This window comes from Amblyraja radiata, chromosome 21, assembly GCF_010909765.2.
Source record: "Amblyraja radiata isolate CabotCenter1 chromosome 21, sAmbRad1.1.pri, whole genome shotgun sequence".
In the NCBI taxonomy this organism is placed as follows: domain Eukaryota; kingdom Metazoa; phylum Chordata; class Chondrichthyes; order Rajiformes; family Rajidae; genus Amblyraja; species Amblyraja radiata.
The window spans coordinates 38,214,811-38,221,670 of NC_045976.1; positions in this window are offsets into that span (position 1 = coordinate 38,214,811).

Consider the following 6,860-nt stretch of genomic DNA (forward strand, 5'->3'; position numbering starts at 1 on the left):
CAGCTGATTTCACCATCCAATCAGCTTGGAAAAAGGAATGGGAGTCCAAGAACGTCCCAAATAAACATCTGGTGTCAGACCCCACCCTACCGGTCCCTGGCACCAATCTCCCAAGGAAGCAGTGGACGACGCTGAATAGATTCAGGACTGGACATGGCCCCTGCTTGGCCAGCCTTCACAAATGGGGCAGCAGTCCAACCCCACGGTGTGCTTGTGGAGAGCAGCAAACAATACAACACATCATTGAAGCATGCCCTCAACAAAGACTCAAAGGAGGACTTGTCACCCTTCATACAGCAGATCAAGAGGCAACTGCTTGGCTAAAGGACTTTGCATTCGCTAAATAAAATAAAAACACTTTGTGAACTTTTTTTGTTGCAAAACCAGCATCTGCAGTTCCAAGTGTCTACATTCTGCCAATGACCAATATCTGTGTGATCTAGTTAGAGGAAAACACATTGGCCTGGGCACTGGGGACAATGTCCCAGGTCTTCATTATAGAAGGGAGATGGTTCATTTCCTCAAAGAGGTTTTAGATGTCCAACTGATGTCCACCATTGATGCCCTAGTTCCCCTCAGTCGGCTACATCAGGCTGACCACATCCTTCACTTGCCAAACTCGCAAGACCAATATCTATCACGTTAGGCCATGGGCATAGATATGGTAGACAGTCAGAACCTTTATTCCAGGATGGAAATAACTACTAGAGGGCATAGCTTTAAGGTGAAAAGTTTAATGGAATTAACAGGGCAAGTTTTTTTTCTGATACAAAGGGTGAACTAAAGGCGCTGCCTGGTCTATATTCAGCAGAGAGTCCTGAATGTGAACTCGATGAAGAATGTATCTTGCACTATCCGTTATTCCCTTTATCCCGTATCTGTGGACGGCTCGATTGTAATCATATGTAGTCGTTCCGCTGACTGGACAGCACGCAACAACAAAAGCTTTTCACTGTTCCTCGGTACACGTGACAACAAGGGTGGAGGAGGCGGGTACAGGGCAGTGTCATGAGAGGATTTGATTACAGAGTTAAGATGTATCAGTGCAAATATTTAGAACATGTGTCGAGCATGACGCCAAGACCATCTGAATGTGTCTAATGTGTGGCGCAGACAGATACAACGGTGGCATTTAGAGACCTTTAGATACAAGCGCACAGATGCTCAGATGGCTTGCTCGTGCGACAGACGGCGTGTAGCTTGCTGTTGGCTTCTGTCGACGTCCAACATGTTGACAGAATTGGTCACAGAGTGCATCGTGTCGTCGTTTCCGGGGATCGCCACTAGGAGGCTTCTGTCATGATCCCCAATGTGCGGTGAATGGCGGGATATGGATTAGTGCAGGCAGATAGGAACATGGTCTTGACGTCATATTCGGCACATGTTCTATATAATTGTACTGATACATCTTAACTGTGTCATCAAATCCCCTCATAATATTGCCTGGTGTATCATTAGCCTGCATTATCACTTGATGTGCTGGTAGAACTGCCTTCAATGACTTGTGTGCAAGGATGCTTAGAAATACCTCTTTGATCATTCATATTACTCAATTTCTCACTAACAAAAAAATAATAATTCTGTTTCGTACACTGAAACATTTTTCCACATTGCACCGTCATTCATGTGGTCCTAGAGGGCTCTCTGCATCAAATAGGAACCGCAGGACGTAGGTTTAAGGTGAAGGGGAAAAGATTTAATAGGAATATGAGGGGTAACTTTTTCACACAAAGGGTGGTGGATGTATGGAACAAGCTGCCAGAGGAGGTAGTTGAAGCTGGGACTATCCCAACGTTTAAGAAATGGTTAGACAGGTACATGGATAGGACACGTTTGGAGAGATATGGACCAGTCGCTGGCAGATGGGACTAGTGTAGCTGGGACATGTTGGCTGGTGTGGGCAAGTTGGGCTGAAGGGCCTGTTTCCACGCTGTATCACTCTATGACTCTAGGAAGGATAGTGTTAAGCTAGGAAGAGTGCAAGGAAGATCTACAAGGATGTCGCCAAGACTTGAGGGGCCTGATCTATAGGGAGAGGTAGAGCAGGCTTGGATTTTGTTCCTTGGAGTGCAGGAGGCTGAGTGGCGATCTTACAGAGGAGTATAAAATCATTAGAGGAATAGATAAGGTGAATGCACAAGAGTTTTTTTTATCCCATGATTGGGGAATCAAGAACTAGAGAACATAGGTTTAAAGTTAGATGGAAAAGACTTAATAGGAACCTGAGGGGCAACATTTTCTCCCAAAGGATGGTGGGTAAATGGAACGAGCTGCCAGAGGAGAAACACACAAAAAGCTGGAGTAAACTCAGCGGGACAGGCAGCATCTCTGAAGAGAAGGAATGGGTGACTTTTCAGGTTGAGACCCTTCTTCAGACTGCCAGAGGAGGTAGTTGGGGCAGATTTGACAGCACTTTTGGCCTTTTGCCAAGTTAAGTGTGCTCACAACTGTATCTGTCCATCTACACTAGTTCCACCTGCCTGTATTTGGCCTATATCCTTCAAAACCTTTCCTATCCACGTACCTGTCCAAATGTCTTTTAAATGCTGCTATAACACCTGCCTCAACTACCTCCTCTATCAGTTCATTCCAGATACCCACCACCCTCTGAGTGAAAAGTTGCCCCTCAGTTTTTTTTTTGGATAGACCAGCATCTGCAGTTCCTTGTTTCTCCGACATTCTTCCTCCTCACTGTCTTCCCCTCGATACTCTGTTCTGTGACCTTGTTTCTCATAATGAAATGTAGCTTCAGAGCAGAAGATGAAAGGCGCTGTGCGATGGTGTTGCCATGGTGACGTGCTGGCACAGTCGGATATCTGCAGCTCTCTCAGCTGTTAGAGACATCACCAGGCATCTCTGCACTCTCCCTGAAGCGCACCAAGCTATCGTATCGTCTGCAATGGGACTCATGTCAACTGGAGCAAATCAAGGGCGGCACGGTGGCGCAGCGTGTAGAGCTGCTTCCTCACAGAGCCTGAGGCCCGGGTTCGATCCTGACCTCGGGTGCTGTCTGCGATGAGTTTGCACGTTCTCCCTGTGACCGCATGGGGTTTTCTCCGGGTGCTCCGGTTCCCTCCCACATTCCAAAGACGTGTGGGTTTGTAGGTTGGTACACAAAATTGCTGGAGAAACTCAGCGGGTGCAGCAGCATCTATGGAGCGAAGGAAATAGGCAACGTTTCGGGCCGAAACGTTGCCTATTTCCTTCGCTCCATAGATGCTGCTGCACCCGCTGAGTTTCTCCAGCATTTTTGTGTACCTTCGATTTTCCAGCATCTGCAGTTCCTTCTTAAACACATGGGTTTGCAGGTTAATGGGACTCTAAATTGCCTCTAGTGTGTAGGGAGTGAATTGAAAGTGGGATAACATATAACTAGTGTGAATGGGTGATCGATGCTTGGATTTGGTGGGCCGAAGGGCCTTTGTAAATTGCAACTAATGTGTAGGGAGTGGACGTGAAGGTGGGTTAACAGGGAATGAGTGTGAACAGGTGATCGATGGTCGGCATATACTAAGTGGGCCGAAGGGCCTGTTACCATGCTGTATCTCTAAACTAACATGGGCATGTGTGAACTATGTCTTATCACTCAGTTGGGCCATTAATTCAGTTGCTAATTGCTTTACTCAAGAATGTAATGAATCTTTAAAGACCAGAGAAGTTCCTGGTTTGTACCTTGATCGATGCTAAGTCTCTAAACTAAAGCAAGAGAAGGAAGCACGGACTCGGTGGGCCGAAGGGCCAGTTTCATCGCTGTATCTCTAAACTAAACTAAACAAAATGGGGCATGTTGGTTGGTGTGGGCAAGTTGGGACGATGGGCCTGTTTCCACTCTGTATCATTCCATGACTCTCTGATCCAAATTTTCCCAGTTGTGGTGGTCACCATTGCCATCTGCTGGACAAACCAGTCGACTACATTCTAATTATTTTTCCATGTTGCTTCTGACCCTCTGGGACATTGAAAGAGCAACAGGTTTGCTGTCTAATTGGCTGCAGTTTGATGCCTCCGGTTCTGGGTGAAGTAGCTGGCTGTTTTCATCCACTCAAGCTACACGTGGGAATTTATTGAAAGATTTAAAAACAAAATTGCCTGCCTGTTTTGGATTTGCTTGTGAGCTGTGAGAATGAATCACTAAACCTATGGCCAGATTTTGTTATAGGAAGATATTAATCATTGGGCCTATTTGCCTTCAAATACATGTCGGAAAGAAATCTTTAAAGAAAATTCTGCTCCTCACCGCTGACTGGATAGCACGTAACGAAATACTTAGTATAGTTTAGTTTAGTTTATTGTCACGTGTACTGAGCTTCATTGAAAAGCTTTAAGGGCCTGTCCCACGAGCATGCGACTGCATGCCGCGAGCGCGACCAAACCGGAAGCGGGGGCCGCGCGAGGGCCGCACGGAGGTCGAGTGATCCCCGTACAAGGCCTGTCCCACCGACATGCGACTGCATGCGGCGAGCGCGACCAAACCGGAAGCGGGGGCCGCGCGGAGGTCGAGTGATCCCGTACGAGTTGACGTGAAGTTTGAGCGAAGTCCACGGAAAGTTTGCGCTAGGCGTACGCCGTTAAGACGCTGCGTACGGCGTCGAGGCGGTGCGTACGACTTCAATGCGGCAGCAGGCCGCCAGGCCGTTGCCGCGTGGAATTTTTGGACATTGTCAGTTTTTCGGAGCCCTGTGCGATGTCGGGACCAGCTCCGCACAACTCCATACGGCTCCGGCGATCGAAGTGGGACCGGCCCCGCGAGGCCGTACGGCTCAAGCGACCACGTTAGGTCGCGCTTGCTGCATGCAGTCGCATGCTCGTGGGACAGGCCCTTAAGTTGCGTGCTTACCGGCCAGTGGAAAGGCAATACATGATTACAATCGGGACATCCACAGTGTGTAGATACATGATAAGGGAATAACGTTTAGTGAGAGATTTAAGAGTATGGAGCGTTTGTAACAAGAGAGCCAAGAGTGTTTTATTGTCGTGTGTCCCAGATAGGACAATGAAATTCTTACTTGCTGCGGCACAACGAATATGTCAACATAGTACACAACGGGAGAAAAAAATCTGTAGATCTGCTTCTGTGGCTCGCGTGCAACCAGTCCCCTGGGCAGGGCGCCATCTTGAAAGCTTTTCACTGTTCCTTGGTACACGTGACAATAAACCAAACTAAAAGACAGGTTTCATTTAATAGAATAGAATGTGACAGTGGTGTTTAAGCACTTAAATATACATTGAAGGGAGAGACCTGGATTATATGTGGGCAGAGGAGATTGGCAGTCACGGTGGCACTGCGGTAGAGTTGCTGCCTTACAGCAAAATGCAGCGCCAGAGACCAGAGTTCGATCCCGACCACGGGTGCTGTCTGTATGGAGTTTGTACGTTCCTCCCGTGATCTGCGTGGGTTTTCTCCGAGAACTTTGGTTTCCTCCCACACTGCCCCCCCCCGACTACAAAATTCAGCAGGTTAAAATTCAGAAGGTTGATTTATCTTGCCGTTATGTTTAGTACAGGCCTTGTGGGCTGAAGGGCCGGTTCCTGCGCTATACTGTTCTATGTTCATTCTTAGACTGAAAAGTGGCGAGAACTCCTTCTGGTCTCCAATTGGACGCGTGGGTTCGTATCCCACTTCTGACACCATGTTGAGTTTTGACCATACAATAACAGAAGCCTTTACACCAAGCTAAAGATCCAAAGACTTTATTGACTACATAGCAAGCACTACTTCACACTTGCACGTTCCACTTACACTAAGGGAATCCAGCAAGCAGTGATAACTGAAGAGCTAGTGGGCGTAACTACAGAAGCTTGACTCATGATATGAGTGACACTAATCTACATTGCCCAAACCGTGCGGTCCGTTCTTGGATCCAGCCACCCAAGAGCCAGCAGTTGTTCATGTACTGTTCTATGTGCTACGCTGTTGGCAGCGCTCACCCCTCTACTGATGTTGAACGGGAAGATAGAGAAATTCAGTGGAAGTCCAACTAAGGCAGGAACGTATCCTAACATGGCCTGTTCCCTTTATCATCATTACTTTTTTTAGCTGTATTATTCTATATTTCTCTGCATCACTGTCTATATCCCTCGTTTCCCTTTCCCCTGACTCTCAGTCTGCAGAAGGGTCTCCACCCGAAACGTCACCCATTCCTTCTGTCCAGAGATGCTGCCTGTCCTGCTGAGTTACTCCAGCATTATGTGTCGATCTTCGATGTAAACCCTGCATCTGCAGTCCATTCCTACATCATTTATTTTCCTGTTCGAAATGAGACAATCCTCTCACCCCAGGAACCGGCCTAGTGACTAATTCCAATGATAGTATATCCTTTCTGAAGTAAGGGAACCAAAGCCGTGTGCAGCACTCCAGATGTGGCCTCAATAATTAACGATTCTAGCGATACTTCCCTATTTCCAAACTCCAACCATCATGCATTAAGAGCCAATGAAGACGTTGCCATGGAAACCAACTTGGCACTGAGCCTTGCCTGTCTCTGCGCAACATATATTTAGAATGCTCTTTGCCTCAATCAATGTTCTTCCCACATAAGCTTAAGGTGTGAGGGGAAAGATTTAATAGGAATCTGAGGGGCAGGTTTTTCACTTGGAGTGTGGTGGAGACATGGAATGAGCTGCCAGAAGAGGTACAATAACAACAGGGACAATAACAACATTTAAAAGACACTTGGACATGTAGATGGATAGGAAGTTAGAGGGATAGGGGCCAAATGCACGACTGGCTTAGATGGGGCAAGAAGGGACACGAAGTGTAGGAGTAACTCAGCGGGTCAGGCAGCATCTCTGGAAGAACATGGATAGGTGATGTTTCGGTTTGAGACCCTTCTTCAGGCTGATGGACAGCATGGATGAAA